We start from the raw sequence: 19,574 nt of genomic DNA, 5'->3' as shown, positions 1-19,574 counted from the left end.
CTCATTATGCGTTCCTGAGGGTGCTGTACTTACTGGCGTCCTTTATGGCCAAAGATGACAATACAAACAATGTAAGAGTGTGTGACTGATGAAAAGAATCTCTGTGTTGAGTTCACAGAGCAACTCCACACTTCAACCAGCAAGCCGGTGACCATTTGCATGCAGGGTTAAGATTCTGTAATTTTACTGTATACCTGTCAGCTTTACATTTTAACTTCATTTGAGAAGAAAATGATCTCTTTTATTTTCATTCTAAATACTTATCTGAATTAATATATCCATGACCTTCTTCAGCTCTTTGCACCATTCTGTTTCATAAAGTGGGGGGAGTGTGGGGAGCTGCAAAGCAGTATGTACATCCACCACGCCAATGCCATTGTTTTCCTGAGTATTTCCTCTTCCTGCACCAGTTTCCTTTTATTAGGCTATTTAACCTCCAAGAATAAATGTTTTGTAACTTAAACTTATATACGCCCAGACTCTGCTTCATTAAGACCAGGGAGAAAAACATGAGCCTGATCTCTCTTACCCGATTTATGACTTTGGCATATCTGAAGATGACTTATAAAGTTATTATTTCTCTTTTCCTTTACTATCAGGTAGGAAATAAGTGTCTTCACACTAAAAACTCGTTAAAGCTGAATTAAGTAAAAACAGATGTATTGCAAGGCTATGAAGGACCACTGCGCCGGTGTCTAAGGAAGCGTCCAGCGGGATCTGGAGCGGAGGTGGGTCTGAAGGCCGCCGGGGCACTCTGGCCAGCTCGCCAACACCTCGCGCTCTCTCAGCCTGGCCCTCTGCTTCTCCACTCTCAAGAGCTGCCTCAGCTTGCCACTGGCTGCCCGCCCCTTACACTATAGGCTATTTAATGCCAACCATCATCTAATAAATATCTGCATGTCTCCATTCAAATCAGAGAAAGAGGAGATCCGAATGTTATTTATGCCTTCCTTGCGTAGATTTTAAGAAAGATGACATTAAGAGAGTCCTTGTTTACTGAGCAGCGTGCGGAATGTGGAAACACAAGATTCCACAAGGAGAGAGAGTGTGAACTCCTCTGAGAGAAGGAAAGATTGAGAGAGGGGTGAACCGTCTTGGTGTCCAGTAAGAAACTTGTTGGGTCATTGAAGAGGACCTACATATTTAAACAGGACTTTTCTTACGGTTTGTTGTGTATCGTGTGATGTAATTCTCTTTTTTGTTTCCTCATCAAAATTTCCGTAATACCTACAGTTGCTGACTTTTATATGGTCAAGATTATCTTCTTGGAATTATGACTAAATGTTAGTCAAGGCAAGTAGGGTTGAAAGCTGACAGTCTCCGCTCAGCACTGCAGTCGTCCTTGGGGAACAGAAAAGGGGCCCAGGCTCCTTAGCCCTTCTGTGACTTTCCTCATGTTATTCCACCTCATCAAAAATTCATGTTAGCAATTCTAAAGCTACTCTACATCGACCCAGATGCCACTTTCTCCAGCCAAAATTAACTTCTCAACTCTTACAGCACTTGGTTTACTACTTGTTTACTACCTCTACCACATTGTGCCTTGCGCTAAACTTACTCATTTATGCTTCACCACCTATGTTGGCTTCTGGCTGATAAAATAATGCACTTTTATCTACCTGCCACATAGTCTGTCCTGAAGATAAATGGGAGAATGAAGAGCCAAACACTTTGGAAACTAAAAGCATGCTATATAAATAAAAGATATTGTTTATTTCTGTAGCCACTACATGAAGTAGGATCCCTACAATTCAATGCCTCTCTGTATACTGTGGGAAATTACCATTGTTTCTAGGTTAATCTGAATGGTACTCAAATTTTGAACCATAGACCAGTGCCAATCCATGAACTATTACTGATCTATAATGAGATAAATGGAAACATTGGGAGTAAGCATTTAAAAACTTTTATAGCAATTATAGCATTATAACTGAGTTTAATAATAAATTGTGGCTTATGTCTATATGCCTATGTTTTGTTAATATCATTTTGCCAGTAATTTATTTTACTGTTATACAATAGAATTGATTCACAACAGATTACAGAGAAAAACAACACATCGAAAAAGTTGGTCCTTCAATATAGACTGAGAAACAAGGCTCTAAGTAATTCTCTCCAGATGGAATATACCCGCGTTGTGTACATAGTAGTGTTGGGGGAAAAGAGAAACATAAATGTGAAGATACTATAAAATACTAGAATCAACAAAATATCAGTAAAAGTTCATATAAATATCAACAACATTGATAGAATGATATAGTGAATGGTAGTAAGAAAAAAGCATCTAAAATATGACAGTTCTGATTCATAGTATTCACTTTGATCAAGATCTTTCTAAAACCGTTTGTGCATTTTTAACAATCCTTTCTGTGGACAGGAGTATGTAGCAACTATGAGCTTTCACTCTAGAACTTCTAGAGAAAATAGCATTCTCTACTGTTGTTGATTGAGTTTGGGTTTGCTGGGAGAAAACATCTATGTACCCATTTAATTTAACCTTAATCATAATTCCCCAGTCATCTGTAAGTCTTCTTTATGAAAAATTCTTTCAGGAAGTCAATCAGCCAGTCTTTAAAAGACAACTGAGCTTCGATCATTCTTTGTTTTTTCACAAGTTTAATGCTGACTTTATTTTTTGGACACTAAATTTTTATGGAAAGTCTTCTTTATGTGGATCAGGATGATATTTTGAGCAAACAGTATGTGGTTCTCATTGACAGAGCATCTTGTTTTTCCCAGATTACCAAAAAAATACATTCCGTAGGGGTTTAGAATTTGTCCTATAGATTTCTCATCCTATTAAAATTAATAATCATGAAGCATGTTGCAGATCTTGATTGGAGGGAATGTGGATTCATTATTAGATCACAGAATCAGAGGTAGGCTTGGATTAGATGTCAGGCTTGTGTTGTGCCGGATGTTTTGGGGTTGCTCAGAGACAGTTTCTCACGCTTAAGGGGCAGAGTCCCTGACATTGCATCAATCTAGGCGAAGCAGGAGGGGCTGAATTTCATTTGTAATGTAATTGTAACTTCTCTATGTTTCATGTTGGTTTTCTTCCCTTCCCTTGCTAGTCAAATCTGGCCCTGGACTGGTCAGGTCCTATGCGAAATGTAATTGGGGACCATGACATCCCTGTGCAATGGCCATCTGGGGTGCACACTCCATTCCCACCTCTTTCCTCCTACATTTCAGACTCAGATTATCTTTACTCATTTTGCAAAGTAGATTATAATTTTTCCAGCTTTTTTTTTAAAAAAAGGAATTGAAAAATTTTATAAAACTGATGATGCTCCAATGAAGAGAAAGTCAGTTTCCTGCTAGCCAGATTGCTTCCTATAATACGTTAATATCCAAATCTGTTCTAAATGATGTGTATCTAAAATTACTTTTTACATAGCTGTTTGTGAGGCAATCTCTCAACAGCCTCCCCATTTTCCTGCCTCTACCTTCCCTCCTAGTGACAGAGCCATCATTGCTGGTCCTAGATCTTCCTTTCCACATGCTGCTTAGATATGATGTTTTAATCTTCCCAATCTTTCTTCCTGTCCTTGCTGAAAATTCAGCCTCCTTAAGCACCTGGTAACTAGTTCCATCACCACTATCACCCAGTTCACCCCTTTCTTTTAAACTCATCTCCACTTCCAGACCCAGTTCTGGCTCCCAGTTCTTGGGAGGGAAATATTTTCAATGAAACTGAAAGTCTGAGAGTTTGCTGATTTCAACAGTGCCCAAATTTTCTCTGGCTCCTTCCTATAGCTCTTTGCTGTCCTTGGTTAAACTGTGAGTCCTGTTTTGCTGAAGGTAATTCTATTAATGGCATTGTTTTACTTACACCTGATCAGATACTAGAAATTAAATAACCCTGGAAGTTCATGCCCCAACAGATTCAAGCAGAGGGTCTGGCAAGCCTGATGTGTCTTGTTGCTTGTTGACAAAGTGCCTGACAATATATATACCTCCATCATCTCTGCTCATCTACTCTTGATTTTTAAAACTAGCAATTCAGAAACCTGAAATATCACTTTCTACTGTGCTTACCACTTTCTGCCTCTGAGCCTGCTGTCTGCCCCCTGAACTAAACTGCCTGCTGGCATCCTGTGTGAGTGTTTCACCTGGCACCTGCAGCAGCTGCTCCCTACAGCAAAGCAGCTGTAAAAGCGGATCAGCCAGGAGTTTTCACTTGAATCGGCTTAAACGGAGCACAAAAGATGTGGCAGACATAACTAGACATGTGTTCTAGGCATTTCTTTCAAATTTACCATCTTAACCTTATGCTTGGAGCCATGTGTTTGGTCTGTGGCTTGGGTATCTGGAAAAATACCAAATGCCTCCTGTCACTAATACCCTTTCCCATATTAACCCTTTGGATCTCAATAAACTTTCAAATAACAGATAGAATTGACTTTCCCGGGGGCTGGCTTCTCTCTCAGCGGGTGACACTGTAACACATTTCATCTTTTCTGAAGCAAACAGCCTGTCAGCTTCAACACCTTTCTCTTTTCCCTCCGTCCTTACATCTGTAGCCCAAACTGATTCCTTTCACTTACCAGCAGCCCTCAGAAAAATTGGGTCTTTTATCTATCTCTCTACCCACTCATTTATTTATTTATTTAATATAGTCACTACCTTACCATCTGTGTTCTGAATGATTTCATGCCCTTTCTTTTTTCCCAAACCTGTGGCAGGCTGTCTGAGACTATCTTGCTTTGCAGTCCCTCTCTTTTCATCTGTCCCTGTGCTCCTAGCTTACGGTCATACTATTTGAACCTTTTGTTTTATGATCCACTACCATGTGTGAGCCTCATTTCTGATTGAATTTCATCTCAGAGATGCTAGTCCTATACAGATCCCCTGTACAGGTCACTACAGAAAACAGAACTGGATCCCATCCACCAGTCTCATCTTGGCATGTGTCCTTGGGAAACCACTTCAGTATGGTCCCCAGGGCCTTTAATATCTATGTTTACATTGTGCTTACACAGTGTGGGCCATGTTCTAACTGCTCCATTCACAGAAACTCTGAAGTCTAACCGTGCTAGGAGATAAGAAGCATTATATTCCCCACTCACAGGTTAAGACATTGAGGCGCAGGGGGATAAGTGACTTGCTGGTTACACGGCTCATCAGAGGGAAGCCAGCGTACTCAGGCAATGTAGCTCCAGAGCTTGTACTTTTTACCACATTGCTCCAAAACAGTATTTCGACTCCTATTATTTCTGCTTTTCATCTCTCCTCCAGGTCCCATTAGCTTCTACATTGCCAGGCACTTCATTCGGCCACATTCTGACAATCCAGGGGAAAATAAAGATTCTCTCTTACACTCATGAAATCTTATGACTTCCTCTTTACTCGCCACACTTCCTTTCATTTCTTTGTGCAAATTGAACTCCATTCCTTTATCCCCATGGATTTGCCCCGAGCCTTGACTCCGACTCATTTTACCAAATATAGACTGACATTTATAATCCTCTTACTGACATTTCCTGTCATGAGGTACAGCTTCACAGGGAACACAGGCTCCTCCAAGGGTACTCACAGCCCTCACGTGAGGTCCCAATTCTTGAGGGTCTAGAATGAAATTCCTTATTTTGCTCCTTGAGTAATTTCTTGACCATTACACAGTGCAGGTCATTTTAGAACACAGAGGACTATTCTCAACCAGGACTAAAGGTCAAGCACATAATAAAGCAGACTCTTTACCAGAGCAGCTGGTGTGGTGGCAAAGGAAGGGGCATGCAGAATGGCATGAATTTAAACATTTTAAATGACTGAATAAAGTGTTTAATTTTCAAAGAGTGGACATGTGAACTTCATAACCCAGTAACCATATGTTGTGCAATAGTTGAGTGGCATGAACTGAAAAGTCTTGACCGATGTCAAGCTCCGTAAGTCCTCATAGAAAGGCAGGGCTCCTCTTTTTTACCTTTCCTTTGTTTTTATGATGATGAGCATGGATTCAGTTGGTGATATTGAGGAGTTAGCCTTGATTCCTCTTTTTCATTACCCACCTCCCTTCTAGTTCATCCACTTAAAGAAAAAAAAAAAAGTTTTTCTCTAGTTTATAAAGCCCAACACACCCTGGCCCCTGACTACTTCTCTGACTTCAACTCTCCCCTCACCCATGCACTCTACCCACACTGGACTGCTTTCTGCTCCATGACCATTCTCAAGTCAGCTCTTTCTCTGTTCAATAGACTCTTTCCTCTGATCTTTTCAGAGCTCATCCTTTCTTGTCAATAGAAAACTGTCTGAAAACTCTCCAGTGAGTCTATCATATCATCTGATCTTAATTTTCTGCATTGCACTAACTATAGTTATAAAACCTTAAATTGGGAATTTTTACCTAATTCGTAGCTGAGTTCACAAAACAAGAGGTGAAAGATACTCCAATACTCTAAAGTGAGGTGCTAGACTACCTATATAAGACTTTTCAAAGAGGTGAACAACTTGGTTTTGCAGCTCTTGGTTAACCACCAACCCTCAGTCTGTAAAATGGGTTTGAGGAGTCAAGGGAGATATTAGAGATTAGAAGTAAATTTTTGAGAGGGAATTGATGATGTGCTATGATCTGCTCCCTCAAAATATATACACTAAAAAGGGATGGAATAGGGGAGTTCCCCTCTTTTCTATCTACTGGAAAGACTTTGGTAAGATTAAAGTTAGTTGCAAAGGAAAAAGAAATCTCTACCCATAGACGCTCATTTGGAAGATTTGTATAATGTAACAAGATGTTTTGTCTACTGGATGCCAAGTAACTCCTAGATATTATATGTTTATAATTTTCCTACTTCTTCAATGCAGCATAAAAATATAACCATTTTAGAGATTCTGCCGCTTCAATTAGATGTTAGTGATCACTGTTGAGTGACCATCATAACTAAGACTGGCATTCCCTTGGAGTCACTGAAGGGTCAACATAGAAACTGTAAGAAAAATAAAAATTTCAGATTTTTATTTTGGTATCAAATTACAAATACTTTTGATGCTATAAGAAAGTTGAAATCTCCTCATTAACATTTAAAAATTAAGCTTCATCTTAACAACAATAGTTGAACCCTAAAAATAGCTCCAATTACTTTCTTGTAAACAACAGACCGAGGAGCTTACCTAGACATGTGTTTCATCGATTCAGTCAAGAAATAGTTATTAAGCTATTTCTACAAGGTGCCAATGAAAGAACATCCAGTCTAAGAAAAAGTCTTCAAAGATTTTATTTGAGCCAAGCTGACAACCATTGTGAGGAAGCAAAATCTCAACGGACTGAGAAAGTGCTCCAAAGAATGGCAGTTTCACAACTTATTTTATACGTTAGAATCAAAGGAGGAGACTTAAGGGGGTTGGGTGAAATTCATTGGTGGTAGATAGAGAGGCGGGAAAAAGCAAAGCGGGGAAATCTCTAAAATGGATTAAAAACAAAACAAGAGAAACATACTTCTTTTACATTGGTGGGTACAGGATAGTTAATAATTAATATTTATGGCAAATAGAGATGGTATTGGGGGGACAAGATAACAATGAGGGGATCTGTGGTTTTATGCTCTTATACCCTGAGGGATCTGGAAAAGCAGATTATTCTGACATTTCAAAGAATGTTTGTTATCTTCGATGCACAAAAAAAGGCTCACTTAAGGAAAACACTGACCTTTATCAAGGAGGCTATAGGCCTCGGACTTGACTCACCATGACTTTTAGTTAGGAATTTTTGTGTTCAGACCATCTTATGTGATTACTTTCAGTCTCTGAGTTTTTAAGACCCACCATGCAGGCCTCCTCTGAGCCTGCCAGGTATAATAGGTGGCCCCTTTCTTCTCCACAAAGGTAACAGACCGTGTTCCAGTTCTGAGAACAGAGCCTAGAAAAACCCAGTTCCTGCTCTCACCCAACAAAGCTTTTTTCTGATAGTAATACCTTCTGTGAAATATTAAGACACTTGTTCGTGCAGTTTTCCAGACTTCACCAGTGAGGAAAGTCTTGGCCAAAGAGGTTGGGAAGGAAGGCAGGGGCTAAGCTAAGGAGCTGGGAAGTTTTCTGAATCAGCAGGCAGCCTTTGGATCATTTTTAAGTAGAATAATGATGCTCTGATAAACATTTCAAAAAAAATCTATTTAAAAAGACTGTTCATCACAATCAAACTTGAGGATGTGCTTCAAAATCACCTGGGATGATTTCTTTCAAAATAATGTTTCTTGGTCTATATCCCAGATCTTCTGAACTAAGGCCCAGAAAGTTGTACATCTAACAAGTACCCCAGGATTGAATCATACAGCCACAGACTGAAAGCCCTATGAAGCTCTAGATTCTACTTTATTTACTACTGAGTACCCAGTGGATAGCGTGTAAGTAGTGGGGATGCTACTTAATTCCTGAAGATCTTGTAAAAGATTGGTAATGAATATATAAATGAAGAACCAAATCTTTGGTATTTAAAATCAATGTGACTAACTTTAAAAAAAAAAAAAAATCAGGTATTTTATAAACTAATGAACATTACTAGCAGTCCTTACATATTTCAAATATTTCCTAAACAAATAGACTATAATTTAAGGTAGGGCTTTAATTATGTTCATTAATATATGAATAATATATTCTGGCTCCTCTAATTTACCTAGATCTGATCAGGTCTATCATCCCAGAAGATTACTGAGTAGTTGATTGTTATAGGTTATGAAAGGTAACAAAGCAATAATCAAGCTTGAATAGTTTTAGTTGCTCAATACTTAGTGTTTGGTCACATCTATAGATAGCATCTATTATCTGTCATTGTTGAGTGTAAAAACATGAATCAAGGCAAAACCCCCATAGTTGGAATATCAGCATTTCCCCCCAAATTTTTCTAAAATTCAGCTTATATATATAGACATGGAGAGTCTTCACATTTATATTGTTGTATCTGTAAATGATAGCAAATATTTTTTTTCCTAAGATCAAAAGAAATGCTATAAAATACAATAACTCCATAAAACTTAGAAGAAAATACAAATAATCCAATCTTTATTAAAATATGCTCTGAGTCATTAAAAAGGACAACTTAGAAAGCCATACTTTTCATAAAGTAAACAGAGTAATGTATGAGAATCAGTGTAATTTATAACTAAAAGCTGCTAAAACTTTTAAAAATTCTTAGAAACAGCATAGATTGGTTTATAAAAAATATTTCAAGTATGAATATACATCATCTTGACAGGTAATATATGAAACATTAAGTGTAGGTAGATCAGTTACAAACTCAATCTATATTGGGCAAATCCCATATTTTACTCACTTTATCTTCAGGGATTAGCACATAGTGGACCTTCAATAAATGTTTCATGAATGGCTGACTAAAGGGTCATCACAGTTGATTTATATCATGAAGGTAATGAGATCAAATTCATGTTCATTCAACTGAACATATCTGTTTTCTAGGCACCAAGACACACTGTATCTTTCTTTATTTCCAGCCAAGACCCAGTGTAGCCATATCCTATCATCTAAGTAACTCTACCATAAAAGAAACTAGGCAAGAGAATGCTTCCAGTTTCATATAATCCTTCACAACTTTTCAACAAATGTTATTAGTGTCACTTTCATATGCCAAGACCAGGATAAGTATATAAGTGTATATATCTAGATCTAGATTGAGTCACACACACACACACACACACACACACAAACATATACATATATGCATACATATCTATACAATGCCATTATATGTATATATCTATAAATTCTAAAGATGTGAATTAACATTATCATTATTGTGTAATAACTTGTTATGATTTCAAAGGGAAAAAGTTAAGGCCCATTATCATCCGCCTGATGCACATGATTGGATTTGGAATGTGTTCCAAAGAGATCTCACTAAAGAGCTAAATATATTTAAAGCTGATAAAATAAAAGATTTTTGAAAAAACTTATGTTGAAACTTTTTACACAACCAGTTTATTCCACTTTCTGTCAAAGCTTATGTGCTTCCAAGGGAGTACAGTAACTTGTGCTCTTCTGTTTTTAAATCATTTGTCGTTCTAATTAAATGTTCTGAGGGTATGCTGATCCCTAAAAGAGTCATGCAGAGACAGTAGGTGCAATCGTGTGCTCAAATTCATGGTTAAAGCAAATATTTAACAACTGTCCAATACTGGATTGCATGTAAAAAAAAGAAAAAAAGAAACGAATCCTGCATAGCTCTTAAAACTTCATACCACACCTTCCTTCTGTGCTTTATAGTTAGAAAACCAAATGAGGAACTTTCCTGGGCTGCCTGGTTTAAGAAACCCACCAGTTTTCTCTTTCTAAAGATATCTTTGGGTTAGTATCTTAAAGTACTTAAATAACTCAGAAAACTGAACCGTAAAGAGGAACCCTCTCACATTTAAATATTACTGTCTATATTTGTGAGATGCTAAAATTTGATAAATGACTTAGGAGGCATTAATTATAAGTCATACGTGCTGAAAACAAATCAAGCTCAAGCTCTGCAAAGAGGACACATCTGAGGAATGGCAACCGTCCCATGGATCACCCATTAAGCCTTATGTTCAGTGACCTTTATATTTTCTCCACCTCGGCCACCCACCATCCTGGCTGCAGCTGGGACCTTGTCAGAAGCGCTATACTGAAATACTAAATTCAGGCGTTCGGTCTCTGATGACCAACCCCACTCTGTTAGCTCCACCACGTCTGTCTTCAGTGTCTTGGGGATACTTAGTCTCTCAACTCCTCTCTTCTCTCTCTATCACTGCCTTACCCGTCCAAATGAAATTCCCTGCTCCGTTATTTCAAATGCTTGCTTCCTAATTCCTCAGCCCTCTTATCCTGTTGTCCTTCAGTCTTAGTACTTGGAAAAACTCAGCCTTGGCTCATTTCTAATATTTTTGAAAGAATGCCCACACTGCTCAGTGCCTCTGGAGAAATGTCATACAAACTTGCAGACTTTTTTAAATGCAGGGTTTTCAGACTCAGCTGCATTCTCAAAGAGTTCTGCCAAGCCTCTGGTTTGTTTTTTTCAAAATATTTGGAGCTTCTCTCTTCTTTTTGAATCCCTGACCCTCATTCTCTTTGTCATCAGATGACCTCCCTTTAGCTTCACAAGGAAAAGAGAAGCCAGCAAAGGTGAAATAGCCCTAATCTCTCACCCAGATTATCGATTCCCTGGCATGCCAGCCACACCCCCCTCCTATGGAATGGGATCTCTTCTAAGACTAGCCATTCTATTAGGGGATCCCATTTCCTCTCACTTTTTTAGAAGACTGAGCTCCAGTTGCCAACTCCTTTTTTGACTGTATCCTCAAAATCTCTTCCTATGCTAACTTACTCTCACAAATAATGAAATGATCAAGTCTTTCTAACATAAAAAGAAAAAAATACATAAAACCTCACTGGATGATCCTCTGTGGCCTCTGCCCCTTCTCTCCGTACCCTGTAGTAGATAAACTTTTAAGAAGAATACTGTACTTGCTATTTCCCTTGTTTCACCTCTTATTTATTCTTTGATCTATCTGTAATCTGGCTTCTGCCTCCACCACACCACTGAAAAGACTCTCCTCAAAGTCGCAAATGACCATTGTGTTCATCAAGATTCCAGCAAGAACGAGATGGGACATTCAAGTAGGAATTATCTGAAGAGACTGTAACAGAGAGACTATTTTGGGTCTTTGATAGTGTATAGCAGACCCTCAAAGGATAGCACAACACTCTAGAGCTGCTAAGTGCAGGAAGCTCTGGTCCATCCTGGCCCAGAAAGGGTTAGCAGAGAGAGCTGACCAATGGGGACTGTGGATTAAACCAAGGAAAGCACAACCCGCAGCACAGAGAAGACCCGGAGGGAATACATTCCCATTCAAGCTCTTAACCTTCTTCCCCCTTCTCATCTCCTGCCAGTGCTCATCATTGGCCCAGCTCAACCAGCACATAGAGTGGAAAGGACTTCGTTGAGATCACCCATCCTGAGCAAGCTGTCTGGGTGCTGATGGGGACACGATGGGGACAAACAGAAGATAATCAGGGCAACCTTATTGCTAAATCTGTTGTGCAGCCTTGGGTCTTCTTACTTAGTCTTTCAGGAACAATGTTGGCCTCTTCTTGAAACTGTCCTTTTATGACCCTTTCATGCCACTTCAATCCACTTATCTTCACCTGCAGGGTCTGCGTCCTATGCCTTTTAAACCATCCTGGTGCTCTTCAGGACCACGTTTTTTGAAAGACTGCTTTTTCTCCCATCGTCCCTCAGTGGCCTCATTTATTTTTATTACTTTGTTCACCATCTGTAGCTTAATGATTTCTGAGACTTTGTTTTGAGCCCAGATCTTCCCCCTGAGTTTCAGGCCCCCTCCCTCCTCTGTCTTTAGTGCATCTTTACTTAGAAGTCTTAGTGATCACTCAGGATCACCATGTCAGAAACTAAGCCACCATATCTAATCTCAAATCCATTCTACACGTGCCATCATTCTTTCAATTGCCCAAAGCAGAAATTTGGGGTTCACTTTGACTTACCACATTTACAATTAATTAGAATTCCTACCATTTTTTTTCTCAAGTATTTCTCAACTTCATTGATTTACATTCTCACTGCCACTATTCGAGTCTAGGCTACCACAGATTCACATCTGGGCTCTAGAAGCAGCTCTTACCTGGACCTCCGCCTGTCTTCTTGGCCCATTCAGCACCCTTCAGCCAGAGTGTGCTTTGTATGACAAATCTGCTCATTGTTTTTTCTTCTTTAAAAACTTCCAATAGGTCCACATTTCTCTTAGAATGAAATGCAAAGTTCTTCCTTTGGCTTCCAGGACTTATTCTCCCCTATCTTAGGCACCGCTATATGACCTTCCAAGAGAGCAACACTTTTTTCAGTTGTTTAAGCAGGCCATGCCCATCCCACCTCTAGACCTACACACTCTTCACCCTCTTCTTGGTGCGCTACTTGCCCACCCTTCATCTAGATAATTCCTGCTTGCCTTCAGGCCTCGGTGTAAATGTCACTTCCTTTAAGAAGCCTTCTTTGATAATCCAAGCCTGGATATTGTGCAGCTGTCCTATCCTGTAGTATATTCTACTTCCCAACATAAAACTTGTTTGACTTGTGTGCTTGCCTCTCTAGCCTCCAAGTGATGTGTGCTCAAGGACTGTGTCTTTCATCTTCATTGCTGCATCCCCAGTGTCTAGCAGAGCTGCAAGCATTTTAAAATAATGATGAAATTGCCTTTGAGGATATGAAGGCATTTTAAAGAACAGGAGTAAAGCATGTAATTGACAAGGTTCAGAGAGGTGGCATCATAGATGGCGTTATAGTTCTGTCTGAAGTTTTAAAGTTATTCTGAAGGCAGTGGTTAGCCACAGAACATTCTTAAATGATGGCATGATAGGCAGAAGTTGTGTTTTAGAGAGAGTAGTTTTCCTGCTGTATGTGCGATAAACCAAAAGAGAGGAGAACCTGGAAGTTGGGAAAACAATATTAAAGACTTAACATATTTGGGCAACAGGTTATATTTGATAAGACTGCAAAGAAAGAGACAGCCATGGGAGCTGTTTGGAAAATATAAAGAGCAATGCTTGGACATAAGGGCAAAGTAGAGGGAGAAGTAAAACATGACTGATTTTGATCCTGGTAACTAAAGAAAATAATTCTGCCATTTACCAGAATACGGACGTTGGAAAGGGGAATTTATTTCAGGGAGACATATAAAGAGAATTAGAAAATGTGATGAGGTCATAACATCTAAGTAGAAATGTCTGAGAAATGGGATATAGGAAGGGACTGAACTGTCTCTGTATTTTCTCAAGGGAGAACACCTTTTTCTGACCCTGAAAACATGAGAAACACTCTAGGGCCTGAGGATTTTTAATGTGCTGCTGCCTACATTTTCAGTCTTAGCAAAGACTATTCATGATGGTGGACAGAGGACAGAGAAGCATAACCTATATCACGTAGGTGTGTCACCCCTCGATCAGAGGCATAGTTGAAGAGCAGTCAAGAAAATGCCAATTCTTGCATTTTCTATTATGAATTACCACCTACCTGAAACTCTGCTTTCCAATGTCAACACTAGTTCTCTGCTCACTACCTTTAATGATGCTTATTAATTAAAGAGACTGTTAAACATGCACAAAAAGTGTTCTTTAGTATTCACATGTTGGGAGTCTGTGTACATGTGTGATGCATATGACACAGCATTTTGTAGATGACCTCCATAGGCTTTCTCCACGTGATAAGAATGCAGTCACCATCTGCCACAAAAATGCGCACTTTACATAAGGATATTTCAGTCATTTTTTAAAACAAAGTAAAACATATTTTAAAGTCATAAAACAACTTTGTTCTTTTTCCTCACAGTTATTCAAAGCTGCTTTGTAGGGCCAGCTATTGCCCTGCCCCTGAAACGCTTCTCAATTCTTTTTATTTGGCAGGTGTTTAAAGTGTTTAAAGTGACTCTTTTCTCTTATGTGTATTTTCTTGGGCTCTTCTAAGATCCCTCATGACCAGAGATCTCTCAACTTCTCCCGCTGTCATTTCCCTTCAGTTTCTGGTTATACAGCAAGTCATCTGTGGAGTCTTTCTGCAGAGGCCTCGTTGACCCTCCAAATAACCTTGCTGGGAAAAGCCCTAAGAAAGCCCAGACAGCTCTTATATGTGGCCATCTGTGCCTCTGTCTGTAAGCCATGCAGCTACCTTCAAGTGCAGCACTCGCCGCTGCTGTCACCATGAGTCACTTCAGCCAGCCACCTGTCCTCATGAGATGCTCAGGCATGACTATACTCCACCGTGCTCCCGTAGCTCCAGGGGGTTGTCTGTGTGGCCTTCTTGGAACCTCTCATTTGACTTGCAGCAACAAGGATACATCTCTCAGACCTCTCCTCAACAGAAAGAATCCAAGTACTTAGATGTGTCTCTCTAAAGAATCTTCCTAGAAAACCCTTCTCCATCATGAGTTTTCCAAGATTCTGTATTAGCTGGAATTGGGTGGTTAGCTAAGGGTATTGAAAGCCTCCTCTTGTACAAGTCCAACTGAAGGTGGTTAACACCTCATGCATGATGTGGGAGTACACTTGTCACCTGTAGTTTGGGCCTCAGCTAAACCCTAAACAGGAAGAGCCCCATTTAACATCTTGTTACCATTAAGATGTAGATATGTATTAAACACTTACCAAAATCATAAAATTAATATTTGACTATAAGATATATCTGGGTAAATAAAGCCTAGAGGAGGTTGATGAGAAAAATTCTCACCAGCTTAGTGCACGAAACATAGAAAACTCATCTAACCCCACCTATGGTGCTGGTTTCCATAGAAATTATGCTTTCAAGCCCATGTTGCACTTCAACAAAAAGATAAACCCTTCTCTGCATCTATTAGCATAATTACAGGAGAAAGAAATGAGTCATATTCTTTCATTTCAGAATATTTGCATGTGTGTTTTGTGGGAAAAACTAGAGAACAAATGAGGAATGTTTATTCCAATAAACATGAAGTATGTTCTACAAAAGTGTTCAGATATTGAATGAATAGAAAATGACTACCAATTTCTCTTTCAGCTTTGTTTTTGTTTTTCTTTTTGTTTTATGGTTTCTTTATGTGCAGGAGGACCTCCATGATCTGAGAAGAAACCTGACTTCTTAAAACCTCATTGCAACCTTGACATATGACCTCAGAAGGACTCATTTGCTCTTTGGAAAGTTTTTAAGCTTTATAATAAAGACATAGTCGTGGAATGAATTGTGGTTTGAATTGTGTCTCCTCAAAAGATATGGTAGGGTTGTATCCCCTAGCACCTGTGAATGTGATGTCATTTGGGGGAAAGGTTTTTGTAGAGGTAATAAAGGTAAATTGTAGTCATATTTCAACAGAACAGACTGTAATTCTAGAAAATGCCGAGTGAAGACGGACACAAGGGGACTTCTGGTCAGAATAGCAGAGTAAGAAAATGTTGGGCTCACCTCCTCCCACAATCACATCAAAATTACCACTAAGCTACATAATAACCATCATTGAGAACCACAGAACAGATAAACAAGGATCTTATAACTAAGTATATACAGAAGAAGCCACAGAGACTGAGAATGGGCTGGTCCCACACCCAAATGTGGTGGTTAAAAATTGAGAGCAGTATGTTCTCTGCGGAGGTCCTCCCTGAAGGGTGTGGGCTCCCAGCCCACACTAGGCCTTACAGCTCAGGGTTCTTGTGACAGGAAGAGAACTTCTTATAATTTCTGGCTATAAAAACCAGAGGGGATTATAGGTGAGGTGATCTGAGAGGAGTGAGATGAAGGGCTGCTAGAGATCCAGGCATTTATCTTAAAGGGTCTACACATGGACCTACTCACTTGTTGATTCTCGTGCTCTGAACTCTAGCACTTGGACAGCAGCTGGAAAGTGCCAGGGATATCCAAGGAAGAACTGAATTGTCTGGCTCCAGGGCAAGTGCTGGAGGGGTACCTTTCTTCTCCCAAACAAAAGTGCTGGCAGAAGCCATTGCTCCTTTGTTGATCCCTTCCCCCACCCAGCCTGCAGGCTCAGGCAGGCTCTAAGTCTTTATCAACCTGGCTTACACCATTTGCCCAGCCCTGGTGATCCCTGAGACCCTGCCACACCCAACTTGCAGGCCCACCCAAGATGCTTCAAGTGACTTTTCCATACAAATGGCCATACTTCAGCCTTTCCAAAAATCTCTTAAAGGCTCACAAACCCCAAACAAGGTTAAGGAGACTGCACCACTGGCCCCCCCAGGGCACCTATCACATAAGGCCACCCTGTCAAGACTGGGAGATATTGTAGCTCTACTCAATATATAGAAATAAACTAAGAGAGACATCCAAAATGAGGAGACAAAGAAACATGTCCCAAATGAAAGAACAAAACAAAGCGAACTAAACAAAATAGAGACAAGCAGTGTACCAGAGCAGAGTTCAAAACACTGGTCATAAGGAGGCTAAGTAAACTTAGAAGACTAGTAGATGAGCTTAGTGAGAACCTTAGCAGATATAGGAAACATAAAAATGGAGATAGAAAACATAAAGAACCAGTCAGAAACAAAGAATACATTAGGGGGAAATCAAGAGCAGATTAGATGAAACAGAAGATCAAATTAGCAATTTGGAAGAGAAGGTGACAGAAAACACCCATTCAGAACAGCAATAACTACATACCTTTCAATAATTATTTTAAGTGAAAATGGATTAAATGACTTGGGTATCTGAACTGATAAGAAAACAAGACCCATTCATATGCTGCCTATAAGAGACCCACTTCAGATTGAAAGATACACACAGACTGAAAATAAAGGATGGAAAAAAATATTTCGTGCAAATTGAAATGAAAAAAAGAAGCTGGGGTAACAATACTTATATCAGACAAAATAGATTTTAAAACAAAAGATATAGCAAGAGACAAAGAAGGACTCAGCAATTCCATTTCTGGGTATTTATCTGAAGAAAACCAAAGCACTAATTTGAAAAACATATGCATCCTCTGTTCATTGCAGCATTGTTTACAAGGACCAAATCCGGAAGCAATCTAAGTGTCCATGGATGATGAATAAATAAAGAAGAGGTGGTACATAATATACAATGGAATATTATTTAGCCATAAAAATGAATGAAATGTTGCCATCTGCAACAACATGGATGGTCCTAGAGGGTGTTATGCTAAGTGAAATGGGTCAGACACAGAAAGATAAATAAACGCCGTGTGATTTCACTTATACGTGGAATCTAGAAAACAAAGTAAACAGAACAGAAACAAACTCCTAGATACGGAGAGAACATTTTGATGGTTGCCATGTGGGAGGGGTGTTGTAGGGCTGGGTAAAAAAGGGGAAGGAATTAGATGTGCAAATTGGCAGTTATCAAAATGGTCATGGGGATGTAAGGTACAGCATGGGAAATATCGTCAATAATGTTATAATAACTATGTATGGTGTAAGATGGGTACTAGACTTATCTAGGTGATCACTTTGTAAGTTATATAAATGTCTAATCAATATACTTTATACCTGAAACTAATATAATATAGTATGGCAACTGCAATTGAAAAATTAAAAAAATATTTTTAAAAAACCATGCATACACACAGGGAGAATGTCATGTGATGACAGAGGCAGGGATTAGAATGCCATGCAAACTAAGGTACACAAGGATTGGCAGTCACCTTCAGAAGCCAAACAAAGGCAAGGGAGGAGTTTATTCTCTGTCAAAAGAGGGAGCATGCCTCTACTGACACCTCGATTTCAGATTTCTAGCCCCCAGAACCATGAGACAATACGTTTCTGTTGTTTTAAGCCTACTTTGTTAGGGCAGCCCTAGGAAACAAAAACACATGGAAAAGAAAATTTTAGTTGCAAATGTAGAAACTGTAAGGTAGTTTTCTTATGGGATTTGGGTCTCCACTGTGAAACTGCCTGATTGAGAAAGTTGCTTGGATTGGTGTTCTTTCTTTTTCGGAAGGAGTGGCATTTCCAATTCTGGTGCTGATGTATTGACTATGGTTGGAAACAGTTGTTTCTGTTTAGCAACTGAACTGAAACTGGTCTTGTCCTTTCTGAATTGAGTGTTGATCTTAATAAATTCCAAGCCCCATTGCTCTTCAGCAGTCATAAAGGAAACAATCTCATTTCTCAGAATGATGAGAGAGGTTCTAATAAAATTATTTTTAGAGATAAGAATTTTAAAATATCTGCTTTTTCCTATTTAAGGAAGGAAATTGTTTAGACTGGGAACAAATTCTGATGCAACATAAAAATAATTCAGTTAAAATTTCAGTTATCGCCATGGATTAGCAGTATCTTCACAGCAACCGCATTACCCAAACAGTCTGCCAGCTCAGTGACAATCAAGAATTTGGGGTATTACTCTTAACTACGAAAATCCACAAATTAAATAATCACTGTTCATATTAGAAAGTTTATAAGCATATTTTTACATTGTATTCTTAAATAGGAGTCATTTATCTGTGTTTGTTTGACAAACTTAAAAATTAAGGAGTCTTTATGAGATGATAAGAATATTCTAAAATCAGGTTGCAAAAATCATTGAATTGTTCACTTAAAAAGTGAAAAATTTTTTTCATTCAAATTATGCTGATAAAGCTGCTTAAAAAATAAAGATTCTCTGTTCCCAGTAGAAACTATCTGCAGAACCCTTGTAGAGCCAGGGTTTAGTAAGTGACAACTGGTGATAGTGTTTACATCACTCTGGTGATAGTCCAAGCAAAACAAAGATCCCTTGCATACGTTGCAGTTTTGTCTTGCCCAGAGATGAATGTGGCTAAACCAGGACCCTGTTGGATAAAAGAAATTCCAGAGACAATGGTCCTCCAGAGGATGAATACATGTTTCTCCTGCAGTGGACCTAGAGCCTGGGATAAATCCTTTGAAGAACTTTCAAGGCATTATCTTTATAAGAATTTGCACTGCCCTCAACTACACCCCACACCGTATCACTCACACTGATGACATAAGAAGGATTTACTCAAACAAATGACACTATCTGTCACTTTGGATCGAACTATATAGATCTACACAGGGTTCGAATCTGTGACCCTGACCACTAACCAATTGGCCTGTTCCATGATAAAACTGTAGGCAATGTTAATACACGA

Source organism: Miniopterus schreibersii, assembly GCF_964146895.1.
Source record: "Miniopterus schreibersii genome assembly, chromosome: 7".
Classification (NCBI taxonomy): Eukaryota; Metazoa; Chordata; class Mammalia; order Chiroptera; family Miniopteridae; genus Miniopterus; species Miniopterus schreibersii.
The sequence above is the reverse complement of the archived record's forward strand: the minus strand, read 5'-3'. Positions refer to the sequence as shown.